The sequence below is a fragment of the Chrysemys picta genome, chromosome 6 (genome assembly GCF_011386835.1).
Source record: "Chrysemys picta bellii isolate R12L10 chromosome 6, ASM1138683v2, whole genome shotgun sequence".
Classification (NCBI taxonomy): Eukaryota; Metazoa; Chordata; order Testudines; family Emydidae; genus Chrysemys; species Chrysemys picta.
The window spans coordinates 47,573,893-47,596,115 of NC_088796.1; the positions used below are offsets into that span (position 1 = coordinate 47,573,893).

The 22,223-nt window shown below is 44.8% G+C and overlaps 1 long non-coding RNA gene across 1 annotated transcript in view; it reads left to right on the plus strand.

The window, feature by feature from the left end:
• Positions 1-22,009, plus strand: part of LOC135984273 (uncharacterized) — a 37,852-nt gene extending 15,843 nt beyond the window's left edge. The window contains exons 2-3 of the long non-coding RNA XR_010602187.1: positions 17,916-18,085; positions 21,331-22,009. This is a non-coding gene — a long non-coding RNA (uncharacterized LOC135984273). The remainder of the gene's footprint in view (positions 1-17,915; positions 18,086-21,330) is intronic.
• The last annotated feature ends 214 nt before the right edge of the window (positions 22,010-22,223 follow it).

The window sequence follows — 22,223 nt, forward strand, 5'->3', positions numbered from 1 at the left end:
GATGCGGCACAAGCTGCATACTTTAAAAGAATGCATAAAGTGCGGGAGTAAGGACCAACCTGAATTTTTTGAGCTTTGGAAAAAATAGTAACTAATTCCCCCCCACCTCCACGTTTTTAATTCTTACTTTTCTCAGCTAGAATTGGAAACAGGAAAGCCAGGTTATGACAAGGGGGATTGTTTTGAGTTTATCCAACCCAAGTGGAAGCAGAAAGCACTGGGATACTTGGAGACGGCCTGTTCTCACAAGACTTCCTGCGGCTTATAACAAATCCATGTACGTATCTGTTTTTCCCACTCCTGTGCTGATACTGGGATTAGCAATGGCAACCTCAAAAATACAGATGCCAAAGTGTGTTTTTTTTTTTTTTTTTTTTTTTTTTTAACATGATTAGTAGATTTTGTTCACGTTCTTCGGTGAAAAAGGATAGTCTGGAAGGAAATACTTCCCTCCCCCCCCCCCCGTCCCCACTTCAAGCGTGATTGGATAGATAAAACAGATCAAATTCCACCAGTTCTAGGTATCTGTAAGTACCATTGTCATAGCATCTAAGTGATATATGTTACACTATTATTGTTAGAGATTTTGAATAAGTTACCACCTCTTCCATTAGTGGTTGTGCTCCCTAATTGTGCTCCTTGCTGATTTACACCCAGAAACCCTAGATCCAGAGTTGTGGCTTCCCAAATGCACTCATTTAGCATCAGTGACCCCAAAGCAGGTTTGGGAAGAAGGCTTTTCTAGAAGGAAACTTCAATAATGATAGGGCTGATAGACCTAGACTGAAAAAAGAAATGAAGAGGTAGGGGTTAGGGGTGATAGCCTTGCAGTCAGGAGACCTGGGTTCAACTCCTTGCTCTTCCACAGGCTTCCTATGTCACCCTGGACAGTACTTCCCTATCTCGCTAGGTCTGGAGTGAGGATGAGTATTTCAGAGATTGTGAGGCTACGTTAAAGGAAGCATTCTGTAAGTACAGGAGATAGCATTCCCTCCGATTATTTTATAATAAATGGAAATTTGAGGCTGCAACACTACCAAATTTCCAGCTTTTCAGCACCTCCAACCACCAGGGCTGAGTCTGTAGTCACTGTGGATGTGGGCGCGTATACCACAGCACTTACTGCCTGAACTCATTGGGCCAAATAATTTGCTGGCATAACTTCAGTAGCATTATACCACCAGAGGACTTGTCTCTGTCTTCTCCATTCTGTTCAGGTAGCTGTTTAATTTCAATATCCTGCCTGCCTGTTCAACTTTGAATGTGCATGTGCATTTCAATCATGTAGTCTTTAAATGCCTAGATGGAAAACCATTAATTCCTTGACAGTCTCCTAATAGAAACTTGTCACACAAGATGATTATCATGTAATACATGGGAGAGCACCATTCTCCAGAGTAAGAGATGGACTTCTTAATCAAAGATCTCAAGAAAAGTTCAAACTTGTGTTCATCTGTCGCGTCAAGTCTTTTCACTCCTCTTTTGACACCATGACACTGCTAAACATCATTATCCTGAAACGTGGTATTTAAGCATGATTTATGATGATGAAGTGCTTTAGATTTATTGTATTAGGTTGCAGTTATAAAACCTATTGTTTTCCCAGGAAGGTGTGGTTGTATTTACCAGGGGAAGAGACAGATTGTGATATTTTATAGGTTTGTTTGAACAGCTTTCTCATTTCACAGAACATTAAAAAAAAAAAAAAAAAAAACAGCAAGAAACCCTTTAACTGTTAATCCCACTCAGTGTTTACTTATCTATTGGCAATAGATCAAAAAGGGAAGAAATCTGAGTACAAGACATAGTGAAGAGCCAGAAAAATAAGGCTCTGGTTCAAGATTTTATGGTGAGAACTAAAAGTTTTCAATGTGACTTTTAGCTTCTCCAGATGGGAGATGCATGGTCTATAAACCGCATCAACACTTGGGAAAACTGAGTGGAACTCTCTCACCCCTTCCCCTCATTCACAACACACATTGTGATATGAGTCTATTCAATATATCTTGCAAATTAAGTATATCAGTTTCTCAGGGTTTCTCAGACTATGGGCTGCACAAAGGCCCAGGGTGTGTTCAGGACGGTATGGGACAGTGTGCCAAAAAACTGCACCCTAAACCCTGGTACAGGGGTGTCCCTTTATAATCCTAGAACAATAACTTGTAGACAAATGCAGGGGGTATGTGAACGCTTGTGCAACAGGCTGCTACAGCCTTTGCTAATAAGACAGTACCTATGTGTGCCTGGATTTACAGTGCAAGCTGGCTTGGGCCCCAGCCAGCTCTAGGCTCCGGGAAACAGGAGCCACATTTCTCCCCTATTCTCACCTGGGTCCTGCTGCACCGAGCCAGACTGGCCAGACCCAGGAGTCTGGTCCTTGGGCCCCTCTTCTATAATGAACATTCACTTTTTGAAACTTCATAATTAAGTGGAGGTTTCTACTATGGCTAGAGTTACAGGATTTTGTCTCTAACTCGATAAATGTATTTTGGTGGGGGCAGTGGGGAAATGTTTCTTAGGCCAGGTCTACACTACAGACCTATATTGGTAGAACTGTATCACTCAGGGGTGAGAAAAATCCACCTCCCAGAGCAATGTAATTATACCCACCTAACCCCGCCCTGTAAACAGTGCTAGGTCATGGGGAGAAGGTCTCCCATCAACATAGGCCTTGGCTACACTTGCGAGTTACAGCGCTGTAAAGGCTCCCCCAGCGCTGTAACTCACTCCCCGTCCACACTGGCAGGGCATTTGCAGCGCTGTATCTCCGTGGTTGCAGCGCTGCATGTACTCCACCTCTCCGAGAGGAATAGCGAGTGCAGTACTGCTGCTGCAGCGCTGCGGCGCCAGTGTGGCCGCCCAATGCGCTGTGAATGGCCTCCAGAATTATTCGGCAGTATCCCACAATGCCTGTTCTAGCCACTCTGGTCATCAGTTCAAACTCTACTGCCCTGGCCTGAGGTAACCAACCATGTGACCGACCCTTTACATTCCCCGGGAATTTTAAAAATCCCCTTCCTGTTTGCTCAGCCCGGCGTGGTGTGGAGTGCTATCAGCGAATCTTTCCAGGTGACCATGCCTCCACGCGCCAAGCGAGCCCCAGCATGGAGCAATGGCGAGTTGCTGGACCTCATCAGTGTTTGGGGGGAGGAAGCTGTACAGTCCCAGCTGCACTCCATCCGTAGGAATTACGATACCTTTGGGAAGGTATCAAAGGACGTGATGGAAAAGGGCCATGACCGGGACGCCCTGCAGTGCAGGATTAAAGTGAAGGAGCTGTGGAGTGCCTATCGCAAAGCCCACGATGCAAACGGCCACTCGGGTGCTCCCCCTGTGACCTGCCGATTCTACAAAGAGCTGGATGCGATACTTGGGATTAACCCCACCTCCACTCCGAGCACCACCATGGACACTTCAGAGCCGGTGTGGGAGGAGGAGGAAAACGGGAGTGATGGTGGTGGGCCGGATGGAGACACCCTGGAATCCCTGGAGCCATGCAGCCAGGAGCTCTTCTCGAGCCAGGAGGAAGGTAGCCAGTCGCAGCGGCCTGTACTTGGTGGAGGACAAACAGAAGAGCAGGTTCCCGGTAAGCGTTTTTTTTTTCCGGGAAGGAATTTTTTCGGTGCGGACTCTTTGGGAGAGGACGGTTAGACATGCATGCCTAGATGCGGAATAGTGCATTGATGTGGTTTATCACATCGCGGTAATTGGCCTCGGTAATCTCAAATGTCTCATCCAGAACGTGTGCAATGCGCTTGCACAGGTTTATCGGGAGAGCCACCATGGTCCTTGTCCCAGCCAGGCTAACATGTCCGTGCCACTGTGCTGCGAGGGGCGGAGGGACAATTGCTGCACACAGGCAAGCTGCATATGGGCCAGGGTGGAAGCCGCATTGCAGTAGAAGACCCTCCCTTGCTTCCCAGGTCACCCTCAGCAACGAGATATCGTCCAGGACGAACTCCTGTGGAAAATGTTGGGACAGTGTTCAGCGTAGGTGCCCTCTGAAGCTGTTGTCTCTTCCCAAGGCACAGAAACCCAGAGGACAGTGCAGCCCTGAAACAATCAGTTCCCCTTACTCACCATTTTGAGCCTCCCGTGGGATGTGTGTGCTCTGTTTCGGACGGGAAAATTATGCTATTGTGTAGACCCTGTGTGTTTTTCTACTCCTTAAGTGTGGGGGGAATCATTACTGTGTCTGGTATAAACAATGCTGCCTCTGTTAAATGTTGCGTTTTGCCTATACAGCTGCATCAACCTTGAGACCTCAGCCGTCCCTCTTATCGCCTGCTCAGAGACTGCAAAGACTCAGGAAGAGACCACGAAAAAGCAAAGAAGACATGCTGCAAGAAGTGATGCGGCAATCTATTAAAGAGAATGAGAAAGCACAGGACTGGAGGGAGAGAGAAAGCAGGATCCGCCAGGAAAACGCAGTGCACCGGCGGCAAAGCACTGCACACCGACAGCAAAGCACTGATAGGCTCATAAGCATCCTGGAGCGCCAAGCAGACGCTATCCAGGAGCTGGTAGCCATGCAGAAAGAGGAGCAGTACTGCAAACACAAACGCCACCCCCCCTACAGCCCTTATCCCAAAACTCTTTCCATTGTGCCTCACTGTTACCTCCAACCCACTTTCCCCAACTTCTGCGTTCTTCACGCCACCCGCTGCCTCCAACACCAGTATCTTCACCACCCAGCCCTGAAAACCACAACCCTTACCCTCTGCACTCAACCCCCATCACCAGGCAGTATAGCTATCCTGAAGTGCAGCACTCATTGCACAGCACACCAGACAGGACATATGCGAATCTGTGATTGTACTGTTCCCCACTCCACCCCCTTGTTTCTTTTCAATAAATGGATTCTTTGACTTTGAAAACATTCTTTATTATGGCATAAAGTAAAAGACTCCTTAGCCCAGGAAATAAACAGGCACTGCAAGTCTGCTTGTCTGCTTAGCAAACACTGATTCCTAAAGATTGGAACTACTGCACTTCACTCCCGTGCAGGGCACCAGATATCACTGCTGGTTTTCAGCCTCAAATTGCTCCCTCAAGGCATCCCTAATCCTTGCAGCCCCGCGCTGGGCCCCTGTAATAGCCTTGCTCTCTGGTTGTGCAAATTCAGCCTCCCAGTGTTGAAACTTGGAGGTCCATGCCTGAGTGAAGCTTTCACCCTTCCCTTCACAAATATTATGGAGGGCACAGCACGCGGATATAACCGCGGGGATGCTGTTTTCGGCCAAGTCCAGCTTCCCATACAGAGATCGCCAGCGGCCCTTTAAACGGCCAAAGGCACACTGGGCATTTCAACTTCCCCTACCGTGATCTTCTGCTCTGGGGAAAAAAGTCCCGGCCTGCATCTTCCTGAACAGTCAAGTGTTCCAAAAGATGCGTGTGTCATGCACCTTTCTGGGCCAGCCTGCGTTAATGTCAATGAAATGCCCACGTTGATCCACAAGTGCCTGGAGAACCATAGAGAAATACCCCTTCTGATTAACGTACTTGGATCCTAGGTGGGGTGGTGCCAGAATAGGAATGTGCATCCCATCTATCGCCCCTCCACAGTTAGGGAACCCCATTTGTGCAAAGCCATCCACTATTTCCTGCATGTTACCCAGAGTCACGGTTCTTCTGAGTAGGATGCGATTAATGGCCTTGCAAACTTGCATCAACACGATTCCAACGGTCGACTTTCCCACTCCAAACTGGTTTGTGACCGACCGGTAGCTGTCTGGAGTTGCCAGCTTCCAGATTGCAATAGCCACCCGCTTCTCCACTGGCAGGGCAGCTCTCAATCTCGTGTCCTTGCGCCACAGGGTGGGGGCAAGCTCCTCACACAGTCCCATGAAAGTGGCTTTTCTCATCCGAAAGTTCTGCAGCCACTGCTCGTCGTCCCAGACTTCCATGACGATGTGATCCCACCACTCGGTGCTTGTTTCCTGAGCCCAAAAGTGGCATTCTAAGGTGCTGAGCATGTCCGTGAATGCCACAAGCAATTTTGTGTCATACGCGTTATGCGGCTCGATAGCATCGTCAGACTCCTCACTCTCACTGTCACTTTGGATCTTAAGGAATAGTTTGACAGCCAAACGTGACGTGCTGGCGAGACTCGTCAGCATGCGCTTCAGCAGTTCGGACTCCATTTCCCGCAGACAGATCGCGCTGCACAGAAACCGTTGAAAGATGGCGCCAAAGGTGGACGGAAACAAAGGGATTTCTGGGATGCGAAACGATGCATCACGGGGCATTGGGACAGGACCCAGAATCCCCCGCACCCACGCCCCCTTCCCACAACCCACAGCGCCAGAATGGGAAAAGGTGCTCTGTGGGATAGCTGCCCATAATGCACTGCTCCCAATAGCGCTGCAATTGCCGCAAATGTGGCCACGACAGTGCTCTGGGCAGCTGTCAGTGTGGACAGACTGCAGCACTTTCCCTACTCAGCTGCACGAAGTCAGGTTTAACTCACAGCGCTGTACATCTGCAAGTGTAGCCAAGGCCATAGCTACCACCTCTCGGGGAGGTGGATTAACTACGTTGTCCCATTAGTGTAGGAATGTCTTATCTACAGCGGCGCAGCTGCACTGCTGTAGCGCTGAACGTGAAGACAAGCCCTTAGCCTGGAAGGGGATCACTAGCTCCAGAGGTTTGGGAAAGCATGTTTTATCCCATGTCTCTAGAGTAGGTCTTGTTCTCCTAGTCAATGGACCCAGCTCTGGCAAGAAAGCTCTTTTAGCAGATTCTCCTTGGAAATGACCATGCTGTAGGTGCACTTCTGACCCTAGTCACTGATGGGAATTCACCTTCACTTGAAGAGCTGTGTTCATTCAAAAACTGGCTGCTCCTGCCAAGGTAACGTGTTCCTGTTGTGGAAGAACTGGAGTTCAGTCTTTATGTCTGCACAACAGATGGCTGATACTGCCAGCAAGCATGCAGGCTATAAATGGGATTTTTCTTGTATTGTCACCAGTACACAAGGAAATGGACTAAAGCTACAATCTAATTTAACATGTGTCTATAATGCCAAATGCCACAGGAAACTCCCTCCCAGGAGATTAGAGAAAGAAGGCGGGTGAGATAATATCTCTTATTGCGCCAGTTTCTGTTGGTGAGAGAGACAAGCTTTCGAGTTTACACAGGGCTCTTCTTCAGCTCTGGGAATGATTCTCAGAGTGTCACAGCTCAATACAAGGTGGAACAGATTGTTTAGCATAAGTACTTAACACATATTTCAAGGGACCTTTCAAAGTGAAGTGGTCTGTTAACACCACTACAGTCATGGGAGTTGGAATATTGATGACAAATGAAGGCATGGCCTTGGCTACACTGGCGCTGTACAGCGCTGCAACTTGCTGCGCTCAGGGGTGTGAAAACGCCCCCCTCCCCGAGTGCAGCGAGTGCAGCGCTGTAAAGCGCCAGTGTAATCAGCGCCTGGTGGAGTACTTACAGCGCAGCGCTGGCGGCGCGACTACACTCGCGCTTTGAATTGCCAAGTGTAGCCAAGGCCCATGATTCTTGCAAGACAGGGTGTGTAGGATAAACCAGGCATTCCTGTATTAGGTCTGACCTTGAGCAGAAAATGTTCATCCTGCCAAATACAGATTGGGGTGTTATCTTATGCATGCTTTTCATTTTAACATGTTCAGTAAACATTTAAGGCCTGGCTTTTAAAAAACGAAAGGCCTATTGTGAATAGTTCTGGGGACTATATTTGCCAGGGCCAAAAGATTGGATAAATTTATCATACCAAGAAATAGCTTTCATTTAACTGTGGGTTATTGTGCCGCAGAAAGTGTTTCGGTGTGACCTGAATTTTCACCTGTTCTTATCCATGAATACACAGCCTCAAACCATTCACCGTGAGTTTAGTTTTCCTTAACCACACCTGTTGAGAGAGATCTATTACATTTATATTCTATTTTTTTTATCCCAAACTAACATAATCTGAAAAAATAGAAATCTGCATAAAAGGACTATCAGACCCAATACTTTCTTACTGTGGTGAGGAGGAAATACAACAGCAGTAAACAGATATAAGAGCCTATTGTGACTGTGGCTTAAATCGCCAAGAGACCAATTAACACCTTGTTGTTAGGATTAACCATTATGTTTGTAAGAGCCTTAAATTGGTACTTTTTTGTAGTTCAAAGCATGACTACACTGCAGTTACAAGGGAAGTAGAGATCAAAGAGTTTCCAGAACAAATAATTACATGAAGGTAAATTCCATCTGATGTAGGAAACTGCAGAAGCCTCCACAGAATAGCAAATAGTTTGGCACAAAGTAGCATGTAGGAGTGTGAGCAATACAAAAGACAAGCTTACAAAGGGAAAACGCCTCTTCTCAAATGATCCTGTGAACTGGCTGTTCTAAAGTCACTTTGCTATATGGGGCAGCTATTTGCTGTATCAGCAGCTCCATTATAAAGCTTTATTTTCAGGGGTTCCTAACTCAGCTGAACCAATTTGCTCAGTGCTAAAATTTAGCACACACAGGAATCTCGTTGTGTTTGGGGAATTTTAAGGTAATTAAAGAAAAAGCCAATCACGCTCAATTTTGTTTTGTTTTGTTTTTTTTCCCCCTTGATTTTGGTACTGTGCTCTGGGTAGATGTGAGAAAAATGGAATTCATCTCACTGCCTCCATATTGCCTTTGAGTGCTTCCAATGGCATCTCGCCAAGTAAGAAACGTATATTAAAATAAATAACCCTATACTGGTTGAACTTGGATGTTATATGGTTTGGCTGCTATTGTCTATCTAATTTAGACTGTAAGTCTCTTGATGCAGGGGCCTCTGGTTTTGAAGCACCAAAGAGCTTCTTGGCTTTGAGTAAACAAGTATGTTTTCTGTTCTAAATGAATGCAGATAGATAGCACCATGAGTCTAAATCATTTCACTTTCCGAATAAAATGACCTTTTCAAATGATCTTGCATTTACTTTTCATGCAGTTACAAGATGTGACCATTTCATGCCTCTGACAGCCTTCTTCCAGGAGTCTCCCTTCTGGGTACCAAAGATTTAAACTCAAACTCTAGACTCCAGGACAGGGAATAACAGACTGACATCCCAGCACAGAGTTGACTTCTCTCCCTGGTGTCCTTGGTTGAAATAATTTCCCTCCCATTTATGGGCAATTTGTTAAGCAAAGGACTCCGGTGGCACCTTAAAGTCTAACAGATTTATTTGGGCATAAGCTTTCATGGGTAAAAAACACTTCTTCAGATGCATGGAGTGAAAATTACAGATACAAGCATAAATATATTGACAGATGAAGAGAAGGGAGTTACCTTAGAAGTGGAGAATCAGTGATGACAAGGCCAATTCAGTCAGGGTGGATGTAGTCCACTCCCAATAATTGAGGAGGAGGTGTCAATACCAAGATAGGGAAAATTGCTTTTGTAGTGAGCCAAGCACTCCCAGTCCCTATTCAAGCCCAAATTAATGGTGTTAAGTTTGCAAATGAATTGTAGCTCTGCAGTTTCTCTTTGAAGTCTATTTTTTGAAGTTTTTTTTTTTCTTGAAGGATGGCTACTTTTAAATCTGTTATTGAATGTCCAGGGAGATAAACTGTTGCCATTCCTAATGTCTGATTTTGTGTCTATTTATTCTTTTACATAGAGGCTATTCGGTTTGGCCAATGTACATGGCAGAGGGGCATTGCTGGCACATGATGGCATATATCACATTAGTAGATGTGCACGTGAATGAGCCCCTGACGGTGTGGCTGATGTGGTTGGGTCCTATGATGGTGTCGCTAGAGTAGATATGGGGACAGAGTAAGCAACAGGGTTTGTTACAGGGATTAGTTCCTGGGTTAGTGTTTCTGTAGTGTGGTGTGTAGTTGCTGGTGAATATTTGCTTCAGGTTGGGGGCTGTCTGTAAGTGAGGACTGGCCTGCCTCCCAAGGTCTGTGAGAGTCAGGGATCATTTTCCAGGATAGGCTGTAGATAGTTGATGATGCGCTGGAGAGGTTTTAGCTGGGGGCTGTATGTGATGGCCAGTGGTGTTCTGTTGTTTTCCTTGTTGGGCCTGTCCTGTAGTAGGTGACTTCTGGGTACCCGTCTTGCTCTGTCAATCTGTTTCTTCATTTCCCCAGGTGCCTCCAGCTTCCATCCAGGACGCGTCACACGATCCATTGTCTACAGCCAAGCCCTAAGATATAACCCCATTTGCTACAAACCCTCAGACCAACACCTAAAAGATCTTTATCAAGCATTCTTAAAACTACAATACCCACCTGGGGAAGTGAGGAAACAGATTGACAGAGCCAGCAATGCAGATTCCTTCAACAAAAAAACTTCAAAAACAGACTTCAAAGAGAAACTGCAGAGCTACAATACATTTGCAAACTTAACACCATTAATTTGGGTTTGAATAGGGACTGGGAGTGGCTGGCTCACTACAAAAATAATTTCCCCTCTCTTGGTATTGACACCTCCTCCTCAATTATTGGGAGTGGACCACATCCACCCTGACTGAATTGGCCTTGTCATCACTGGTTCTCCACTTGTAAGGTATCAGAGAGGTAGCCGTGTTAGTCTGAATCTGTAAAAAGCAACAGAGGGTCCTGTGGCACCTTTAAGACTAACAGAAGTATTGGGAGCATAAGCTTTCGTGGGTAAGAACCTCACTTCTTCAGATGCAAGTAATGGAAATCTCCAGAGGCAGGTATACATCAGTATGGTATAAATCACTTGTAAGGTAACTCCCTTCTCTTCATCTGTCAGTATATTTATGCTTGTATCTGTAATTTTCACTCCATGCATCTGAAGAAGTGGGGTTTTTACCCACAAAAGCTTATGCCCAAATAAATCTGTTAGTCTTTAAGGTGCCACTGGATTCCTCATTGTTTTTGTGGATACAGACTAACATGGCTACCCCTCTGATACTTAAGCAAAGGACTGGCTGCTACCCTTTTGGTTCAGAGGTGGCTACTACAGCAGATCAAGATTTTTTTTGGTTAATGTTTTTCAAAGGAAAAAATGCAATTTCTGCAAAATCAAAATTTTCTGTAAGGAAATTCCAATTTTGCCAAAAGTCTTTGGTGTTTTATCATCCTCAAGAAATTCTAAACAAAAGATTTTTGTTTCAGGTCAGGTTGCCCTTCACTGAAACACTTTGGCTCGTCTAACTGAATCAAACCTGTCTGGACTACATTTCCCATGATGCTCTACAGCCTTCCCTCTGAACCATTGTGGGAGTCACATGGCCATAGTGCATCATGGAATATGTAGTCTGGTCCAGGAGCCAGTCCCATACAGGAAAATGAGGGCATGGGGCATCTGAACTATAACTCCTGGGAGGCACAGTGGCAACTCGGGGGGACGCAGATTAATGTCAAACTGACTTGAAATGAATCACTTAATTTTGGTTCAACAAAACTAGACGTTTGAACATTTCCAAACTGAATTTTTTTCAGAATTTTTCATTTTGTGAAAAACAGCATCTTTTTGGGGACAAAACCAAATGTGAAAATATATCGGTATTTCCCCTGGGATGGAGACTCCGGTGTTCAACTAACTTTAGTGTCTGCATTTCAGTGGTATAGTGTGCAATGAAAGGTGCTGTGAAAGACCAAATGTTGCTCAGGGCAGGGCCTGTCTCTATTTCTGGGCACTGCATAGCACTGAGGAAGCTGTTGGAGAGAAACTACTGCTACTAATCCACTGTTACTTCATGCTGCCGTGTACAAATAAAAGAAAAACGGAAGTGCATGGTTGTGCTCTGGAGTTTGTTTGCTTGGAGCAAACATACTGTCACTTTCCAGGAGGTGTGTGGGTTACAAGTGTAAAATTCCCAGAGGTCTGATGGTTTCAGATGCTGTTTTATGCTCACAAGACTCCCCAAAGACCCTCGCTCTAAAATATGAAATTTGGGCTCCAAAGCAACACTCTAGTGCTTGATTGATCAGTACAATAGTGAGGTCATTTTAAAAACAGAATCCCTGTGTTTAGTTATCGTTGGATGGAGTGACAAACTGATGAAAGCCAGGAAACAGACACTTTCGCAATTACCCTGAGTAACTGACTAGCTTGTGCATGTGCGCACATGTGCATGTTTCTTTCCGCAGTGAGGAAAGTTAAGGACACAGTAGAAGTTTTTTACTTTTTGAATTTCCTGGCTTTTGTCTGTTTGCCTCACAGCCATAGCCCTGTTTTGATGTTTCTTTCTGCATTTAATATTAATGTTGGAAGTGCTATTTACATAGCCATCTTCTAATGAGTGGGAAACAGTACAAAGCATGTCTAAAAGGGGAATATAAAGCTTTTGAAATTGGTAACATGCATAAGGGCCGCTGGCAAAGGATCACTTGTAATAAATGATCTTTTGTGCCTTTACTCGTTAAAGGGTCAGATCCATACAAAACACTTGGCTTCTCTGGATGCTCTTATCACAAACAAGGCTATCTTTTTACTTACTTCCCCACTGAGGCAGAAGGGGAGAGGTTCATATCAAAGAAACTGAGTGCGAAGAAAAGTCCTTACAAGACTATTTAAAAATAAAACTTAGCCTTATTGTAGGGTGACCAGATGTCCCTATTTTATAGGAACAGTCCCGATATTTGGGGCTTATTTTTATATGGGCTCCTATTGCCCCCCACCCCCGTCCCGATTTTTCATACTTGCTATCTGGTCACCCTACCTTATTGGCACACTTACAGATGAAGGACTCTTGTCTATTTCCCTTTGATGCAGCATCAGGGTAATGGGAGCATTTTTTGATGATTCAGGGAAGTTTCACCAAGCATGCAGCCTCTGTTGGGGCTAATGGGAGTTAAAGGTTCACAGGGACATAAATTTGGCAAAAGTCAGCCCTCCCTTGATGTCATTCGAGTTACACTGGGGATGAATTTGCCCCATACACCAGGGGAGCATTCACAGAACCACTCCCCAGCATTTAGATAATAGGGATTTAATAGGAGGCAAATGGGGCTTGACTTCCTTGACAACACACTCCAGAGCTATTGCCTTTTATTACAAATGTGGTTTCATAGGAATTGAATGGATTATAGGCAACAATCACAAAAAAGTATTAACAACAATACAAACAAGCAAGTCCAGAACAGATCCAAGGGACTGTTTCTCAGGGAGGATACTGCCCTGTGTCATGGACGCTGAGTCACACACCGCGTGATTGCTCCCTGTTGCTGTGAATAGGTTCTTGGCATGTTTTGTGTCAAATTTTGCCCACATGTTCTCCTATGACCCTAGTCTTCACCTATTCTTTACCCATTGGACACAGAAGGCCCGTGCTGAGATGAGCCTTTGGCACTGGTTGTTTCATCAAACTTTTGGCTGAATTACCTCTGTGCTTCTCATTTCAATGGGGGTCCCAGGGTGAGATGCTTCTTGGCTCTACTGAACTGGCTTAATAGACCTGCCCTGTGGAAACATGATTTCTCCCTTCTCCCCATGTTTGATCAACAGCAGGCACCCAGGGAACAATTTTTCTAATTTTCCCCTGCGGCTTGACTCAATTTCTGATGCTAAATCATCTGGCTGAGTGCAGAGAGCCAAGTTCCCCTGGACCCATTGTGACACAGAACTTCAAGCCACATTTTTAATCTGGAATAAACCCTATGTTATTTTTACAATGTAATGACTATTAATATATAACATGAAATGATAAATGTCGTCTCCAGGGCATGCTCTAATGTTCTGATACTAGGATTATCAGTACTTGATCATTTCAACATGGTAATAATTCCCAGTCATTTAGGCCATCAGTCAGCTTCAATGGCTTTAAGAGGTAAGCTTTGCTGAATAGCCCTGGCTATTGAGCATTCTGCCTTGGAGCTCTGTGAGATGACTCCCTTGAGGAGGCTTTTGTTCTCTGAACGCAGACATCCTGATCTATTGTGTGGAAGTTCGGCAGGGCACTGAGCTGACATAGGTCTTGACACTGCCTGAAGTGATTGTACTCCAGCCATGGGAGATAGAAATTGTCATTTTCTTGTTAGCCTCCTGCTGGCAGAAGCGCCATTCCCCTTTGTTCTGAGCTGGAGACTCCCTTTCCCTCTCCAAGCTCTTAAAGATTTCTCCATGAGAACAAAAGAAGGGGGTTCTCCCTACAAGAAAAGGGTTTCCCCACAATAGGTAGAGTCACAAAGACCCGAATAAAGAACAGGAGTACTTGTGGCACCTTAGAGACTAACAAATTTATTAGAGCATAATGCTCTAATAAATTTGTTAGTCTCTAAGGTGCCACAAGTACTCCTGTTCTTTTTGCGGATACAGACTAACACGGCTGCTACTCTAAAGACCAGAATGACAGGATTCGGCCGTCTGACAAGCAGCTGGACTCAGGAGCGTCGGTGGCATGTTCAAATAGAAACCATTGTGCTGGGTGTTTGTGGAGTTGCTCATTCATTAGATCTGTTTTCATTAGCTTAATGAACTTATTGGACCTGATCCTGCTTCTGTTTTAGTCAATGGGATTCACTGAGTCGTAGAGTTTAAGGCCAGAAAAGAACATGACATCATCTAGACTGACCTCCTTTATATCACAGGCCATTACATTTCACCCAATTACCCCTGTATTAAGCCCAATAACTTGTGTGTGACTAAAGCATATCTCCCGGAAAGGCATCCAGTCTTGATTTGAAGACATCAGCAAATGGAGACTCCACCAGCGCCCTCCATAGTTTGTTGTGATTGTTAATTCTCCTCGCTCTTAAAAATTTGTGCCTGATTTCTAATTTGAATTTGTCTGGCTTCAGCTTCCAGCAATTGGTTTGTGTGTTATGCCTTTTTCTGTTACACTACGTTTATACTTACTTCCTGGTCCGGATGTAAGCGATCGATCTTCTGGGATCGATCCCGGAAGTGCTTGCCATCGACGCCGGTACTCCAGCTCAGCGAGAGGAGTATGCGGCATCGACGGGGGAGCCTGCCTGCCGTGTCTGGACCCGCGGTAAGTTCGGACTAAGGTACTTCAAATTCAGCTACGTTATTAGACCAGGCCTTAGATTAAAGTGTGATTTAGTACCTGTATCTTCTCCTTGTGAAGATCCTTATACACCTAATCAAGTCACCTCTCAACATTCCCTTCTTTTGTCCCCCCACTAGCCCTCAAATCATTTTTGTACCTCTCCAATTTTTTAACATCCCTGTCAAAAATGTGGACACCAGAACTGTATGCAGTGTTCTGGTATCCCTCTCACCAGCACTGTGCACAGAGGTAAACTTTCCTCCCTACTCCTACTCCCTTGTTTATACATCTAAGAGTTGCAATGGCCCTATTTGCTGGAGCATTACACTGGAAAATCATGTTCAGTAACCTGTTTGCCTCTGAATTCAGTAGGAGCAAGATTGGGCCCACTGTATCTTTGGAGGAGTATTTGGTTCGGCATAATCACTTGCATTTTTTTAAAGCTTGTATGGCACTTGGAATAGGCTCTGTGCCATGACTTGCTCCTGATCTGAGGCAGAAGTTGGAGGTGGGTCACTTTCGGGTTGCTATGTAGAGCAATTTCCTCACCCCTGCTCTTCCATTCAGGACATTTTACCTCAGACCCGGTCCCTGATGCAGGTCAGAGGCTGGTGAATTGGAAAGGAAAAATCCCTATGTGCCATTCTTGACGGCAGGGAGGGGAAAACATAATTATTGGAATCATACAGAGGTGAGGTCAATATTGAAGTCAATCAGGCACTTCCATATCACTACATGAAAGGCCTGTATACTAGCAAAATATAGTTATTAATTGAGGAAGGGCCCAAACTGCGAAATTCTTATCTGAAGTTCCCCAAAGCTCAGGCATGTTCTGGTTAGGATTTACAATCTGGAACTTTATAGAGATTGGAGACTTTATCTTCCCTAAAGTTTGGAGGGTTGGGGGCGGGGGGCAGAAAAGGTTTGAAACAAGCAAAGAGGCAGTTAGTCAGGTAGAATGGACACTAGACTGAGTGCCAGGAGATCTGGGCAGGTGGTGGTTGGTTTGTATTGTAGTAGCCTCTCCCCCCACTGAAGCTACTGGCCCCCGTCCCAGGCTAGCTCCCTCCCAACCCCAAAGTGCCGGGAGGGCGGGTGGTGCAGCCCAAGCCGGAGCCACCCCACAGGGAGACTGGACTCTAGCCACAGAGCAGGAAGCAGGAGGGGGGATCTGGGGGCAGAGTGTGGGCGTGGCCACACCTGACTGGGGAGGCACAGCCTCCCCCAGCCTATGATACCCGTTGCTCATGTCCCTGAATGACACTCTTCTTCACAAAGGAACAAAAGTGGCTTTTTGTTTTTTTGGTTTAGTCAAGCCTCTTCCAAAGTGACAGAAGCTAAACCAGAAAAAGGCACTCTCATACTGGAAATAGTGTGTCCATATGAGGGCTTATACAGGCATAACTACACCAGTTTATAAATTCACATTTTAGCTTATATTGGTATCACTTTCCTGTGTAGACAAGCCCTTAGAGTTGCAGTGCAGCCGCTGCTGGAAGTGGTGTGGGGGACGGAGACAGCTCTGAGGACCAGAGCACAGTTCTGGTGCAAGAGAAAATCCAGCCCTTAGTTCTAGTCTCCTAATATTTCAAAGGGGCCAGTTATAAGAAATATAGCAAAATGGTCAATTTGTGTGGGGAATTGTCAGATACACAAATGGCTGCTACTAGGAGTAACACAAAAATGGCACTATGAATACAGTCTAGAGAGACTTTCCCAGCATACTCTTTGGATATAAAATCTCTTTATTACTGGACAAATCCAAACTTTGGCCTGTAATGGAATGTTAAAACGTCTGTAGTTAAAGGAACCCTCTTCTCTGTACTTTTTAAATTGCCCCAATACTTAAAATGAATGAATTCGGATTGCTGAAGTGCCAATGAAGGGTAAGAGGGAATGAAGGGTAAGAGAAATCAGATGATGGATGAGTTGTAGCACATGGGTTATCCACCCCCACTTCTCCCGCAGAATTGACTGAGGCCTGGCTACACTGCAGTTAAACCAAGTCAGGGCCCTTGCATACAAGATGGTTAAAGATGTAACATAGACAGGATCAGTATTTTGTGGCCAAAGGGACTGTGGTGTCCTTTGTGGTAGACAGTACTTTATAATCACTATGAAGGGGATTCTGTACTGAGGTTCCTACAGAAAGCCAGAGCATGTGAGTCTCTTTGGCTCTTCTACTTCTGTGAACTATGTTTTAACTGGATCAGCACAGCCAATTAAAGCTGTAACATACATCAGGGTCTTCATCAGGGTCTTCATCAGTGTGGAGGAATTAGCAATTGCCCGGATCAGTCCCTTCCAGCACCCTCATGCAGAGCATATCCTGGGCTGTCCACTTTTAAGGGGAGAATGTTCAGTTGCCAAGCTACCTCCATGGTGTTTGTTGCCATGAGGGCTGCTATTTGTAATGAAGCGCCCCAGGCTGTTCTTTCCCTATGCAATGTGTCCCGCATTCTCCTGTCAGAAGGTGTTAGTGCGATAAACAATCTGACAAATGACAGTGAGAGCTTAATTTTTTTTTGTCTTTGGGTGGTGCCTCTAAATCCTTGGAATGGGATTTAAGCATATCTAAATCTCCATAGGTTATTCCAATAGAATATTAAAAGGGCATCATTGAAAGACAAGTGATTAAATGGCAAGCAAATAGATAGTGAAAAGATGGTAGGTCAAGGGATGCTTAAGAATTCAGTAGTTTTAACTGACTCTGCATGTGTAAGAGTTTTGGTGACAAGGAACGGTATCTATACTCTTCCACCATGATCTGCTTTGACCTTTCCTCAAGACTCAGTGGACTCGAATTCATCTAATTGACATATCTGAGACCTGTGGCAGAACTAAGCATGCTATGCAACATCTGTTGTTGCAGCCTATCACCTCCGTCCTTACTCATCTTGCAGTACTGAACTGGGAGCTGGGATGTATGTGATTAAGACAGTTATTTCCTGACATGGTTAAAATATTGTTTTGGTCTTGTAGAGCCTAACTGTGCTATAACCAAGTCCCAACGTGGTAGTGGTTTGTTATGTGCAACTAGAGACCCATACCAAGATCAGAGCCTCATTGTACTAAGCAGCATACAAACACACAGCAAGAGAGAAGCTCTCCAGGGCAGAGACTACAGTCTGAACAGACAAGACAGACCAAAGGTGAGCAAAAATCGAGCATCATCCCCATTTTACAGGTGGGGGACTGAAGCACAGAGATTAAGGGCTTGTCTACACTTACAGGGCTGCAGCACTCAGTGAAGACGTTATCTAAGCTGATGGAAGAGCTTCTCCCTTGGGTGTAGGTACTCCACCTCCTCGTGAAGCTAGGTTGATGGGCAAGGCCCTCCCGTCAACATAGTGCTATCTACACTGGGAGTATAGGCACCGACTCCGGGGCTGGAGCTACAGGCGCCAACTTTCCAATGTGCCGGGGGGGGAGGGAGGGGTGCTCACTGCTCAGCCCCTGGCTCTGTCACAGGCCCTGCCCCCACTCCACCCCCAGTGGCGTAGCCAGGTGGAACCAACAGGGGGAGCGGTCACAAAAAAAGGCGTCATCCGCTGTGGCGCTTTTACTCACCCGGCGGCGCCTTTACTGATGGGGCGGCGCTCCGGGTCTTCGGCGGCGGATCCTTCAGTGCCGCTGAACACAGCCGGAGCGAGTGAAGGACCTGCTGCTGAAGTGCTGTTGAAGACCCGGAGCGCTGCCGGGTAAGTAAAGATTAAAAATGCGCCACTTGTGCTCAGTGGGATTGCGGCCGCTGCCCCGCTCCCCCCCTAGCTACGCTACTGTCCACCCCTTCCCGCCCCCTCCTCTGAGCCTGCCATGGCCTCACTCCCCGACCCTTGAGCCTCCTGCATGCCACGAAACAGCTGATCGGAAGGCACTGGGAGCAGGGGGGGTGGAGCTGATTGGCGGGGCTGCTGACCTATTACTGTGGCTCTTTGGCAATGTACATTGGTAAATTCTGGCTCCTTTTCAGGCTCAGGTTGGCCATCCCTGCTCTAGTATAATTCTTCATCTAAAAAAAAAAAAAAAAGAAATGTAACAAACACAGTTATAATAATTTTAGCACATTGGCACAAATAGCTGCAATGTCCATTATTATAGGCACCTTTGAGGCACCTAATCTATTTTTCAGCATTGACATCAGTGAAACAAGAGAGAAGAAAATAACAAAATGAATCTCATTGTGTTAAGTGTTACAATGTTTTCTCTCATCTCAGGCTGATGCTAGTCATTTTAGGAAACACTTTGCTCTACTGCCCTAGGCCCTCACTATGCAAAATCAGGCTTGCCAGTGTTCAGTTAATAGTGATCTGATAAGTTTAACACTGGAAGTGCTTTATACAGATGGATTTCATTACCTTGAGGAATGCGTAACAAACTGTTAAGGTTTCTTATTCTTTTAAATAAATTTTTATATACATTTTCAGAAATGTCAGACAAAACAAATAATCAGCCCATATAAATAAGATACTCCAATTTAATTCTTTCAGCAATATATGAAGGGAATATCATACAATTAGGTTATAGTGTCTGACTTGTATATAAGACATGTTGAAAAATTTCATGTTGAATTAATCTAAATATTATGAACTAATCATAGATTTGTTTAATCTCCAGATACAGTTCTGCATGTCAAAATTATCTTGAGGGTGATATCAATTTCACACTTGATTCAGTTATGAAGTCAAGTGGGTTGCGCCGATGTAACAGAGAAGATAGCGTGGTTCTCAGACTCAAGTTCAGACAAAACAAAAAAGATGCAAGTAACATAAGAAAGCAGTAGGTTTAGAAAACAGGTAGCAAAATAATAGATTAAAAAATGAAAGAATAAGAGACCCTGGCAGCTCATCTCCAATCTGCCATGCAAAAATCTCTAAACTCCCTTTAGACGCCTAAGGTCTAGTAGTCTACCTGAACAGTTAGTTCTCAGCATGCTGGGGTGCAACTCTCATCTGCTCTAGCCTGCCACGGAATAACTGTCTGTGTGGCCCCTGTGTGGACATTAACAGTTCTAGATCATCAGCAGGATCTACACAGACAGTGGCAGGCTAGTACAAGGCAGATTCATACCCCAGCTTGCAGTGAACTAAATGTTTGTGTAAAGAAGCCCTATGTTTTGAAAAGGGGCTAGTGATTTTGGGTGCCTCTTTTTTTGGGTGCCCAACTTAAGATGCCTTTAAAGGGGCCAGATTGTCAGAGGGTGGGTATTCAGCATTTCCTTAAAATAAGTCCCCTTGTAAGGAGTTTCAAGATGGGCAGCCAATTGCTAGCCACTCTTGAAAATTTAGAACTGGGTCTGTCTTCAATAAACTCCTTTCATGCAGAATTGCAATCTGTCATTTGTGTCACTTAGCTCAGTGCATGAAATATATCCATAGGCACATACCTCAGTCATTTCTGGATACCTGTCCTTGATCAATAGGAACCTCATTGGGAGGAAGGGTGGCCATGTGATTTTTAAGATACAGAAGTGGGGATCAGGAGATCCCGAGTTATAGTCCTATCTTTGTCAAAGACTTCCTCTGAGACCTTGTCTATATCCCAAGTTTCATTGGTTGAACTAAATTAGTTCTTACAGTGGTGCAAAACCCCATGTGGTCATTCTTAAAGTTTGCCAAATGTGATAGTGTGGTGGTTATGGGATATGCATTAATGGGGAATAGGTTAGGATGATCACACTCCTTTCCCTCTATGCTTTGGTTTATAGTGCACTCTCCCCTGAGAAGCTGTAAAAATGTCACTGTGAGGCTGTGACTCTCTGACATCCAACTCAAATTTCGTCAGTTTAAAAGGTGAATGACTTACTTTTGGGCTGCCCTTCAAATTCAGCCTGGGATCTGAAAGTCAAACTGTGTCGCCTCATGCTCGCATCAACAAGAGTAATCCTGATCCAGTGGAAGTGTACTATTAACATAACAGGGAGTAATTGAGACACAATAAACACAAGACCCCCAAATATAATTTGTATAGTCATCTTTCAGAACAGAATCACAGTTTAAGATTAGTGGAATCCACCCCTTGCCATGGTGAATTCAGCAACTTGGAATTACAGTATAAGAGGGGTCCAGATTTTGGCAGACCTATCCTTAAGAAGGAGTTCTACACAACCAATGTGTAAATAATCTGGCCTATTCATTAAGGTCAACATAAATCATGGTGTGTTAATAAGCTTGTTGTTTAGCACCTCTGCACCATGCTGTAACTTAATTTACAAGTAAACAACCCCCACTGCATCCTTTTCTCAAACAGCCCTACAGCACTTTACCAGTCTTGCTGCAATTAGTTTCCCCTCCCCTCCCACTTGCTAATGTGTTAACCTAGGATCAAGAAGAACATTAACCAAACTATATCATAAATCTGACTCTACCAGGTAACTTATTTCTCCTCTCTGCCACAGGCGTCAGTGATAATAGCAACAGATGTTGGCAAGCCGTAGAGCTCCTTTGGCTCAGCAATGTAGGTTCTGTAAACAAGAAGGCTGGAATAACAATGGCAGCACAACCCACTTCCCAGAGGTGGGGAGGAACCTGCACCCGGATCAAACCGTTTTCTGTTTTTTTTTTTCCCAAATAAAACCTATAATTTGCGATAGGGGAATTTTATAATTAACTGGTAATTATGGTGCTGCTTCAGTTTCTGTTTTTAATCTTGCAAATATATTTTTACCTTTGGGTTAATACTGGCAACATGTACAATGGCACAAGCATCTTGCTTTTTACCTGGCTGCTACTGCAATCTTTTCTGTTTTCTGCTTTTGAAATAAGCCACTTCGCCTTTGCAAAGTATCATTCTGAGGTAACATACCAAGAATTACTCTTTCTAAATCAGTGCTTATATTAGGAGCTGGGAGAAATCAGTTCAGCACAAAGCAAATGTTGCCCCTCAAAGAGGGAGCCAGTAATATCCAGTTAACGAGATCTCCCTAGGAATTCTGAATGTGTAGCCTCACCCGTTTGTTGCTCAGGGAAAAGAGCGCCTTCGTTTGGACTGCCCTGATATGCTGCTTTCCAACAAATGTATGAAGAAGATGTGAACAGATGGATCAGACTGTTTCTTAATTCAGAGGTTTAGTTGAACTACGGTCTAGATGGATCGATATATAATGTGAGCTGTGACAACTGTTCTCAGCTCGCAAGTTTCTCAGTACCAGCGATATGGTCTGAGCCCCATTGATTGCTGCATATATTTATTTTTAAATCTGTATTTTATAAATAAAACTATTTCCAGCTGAGAAAACCACTTAGTTTACAAAGAAGCTTTCTGGCTGACACACTCTGGCACAAATGGAAG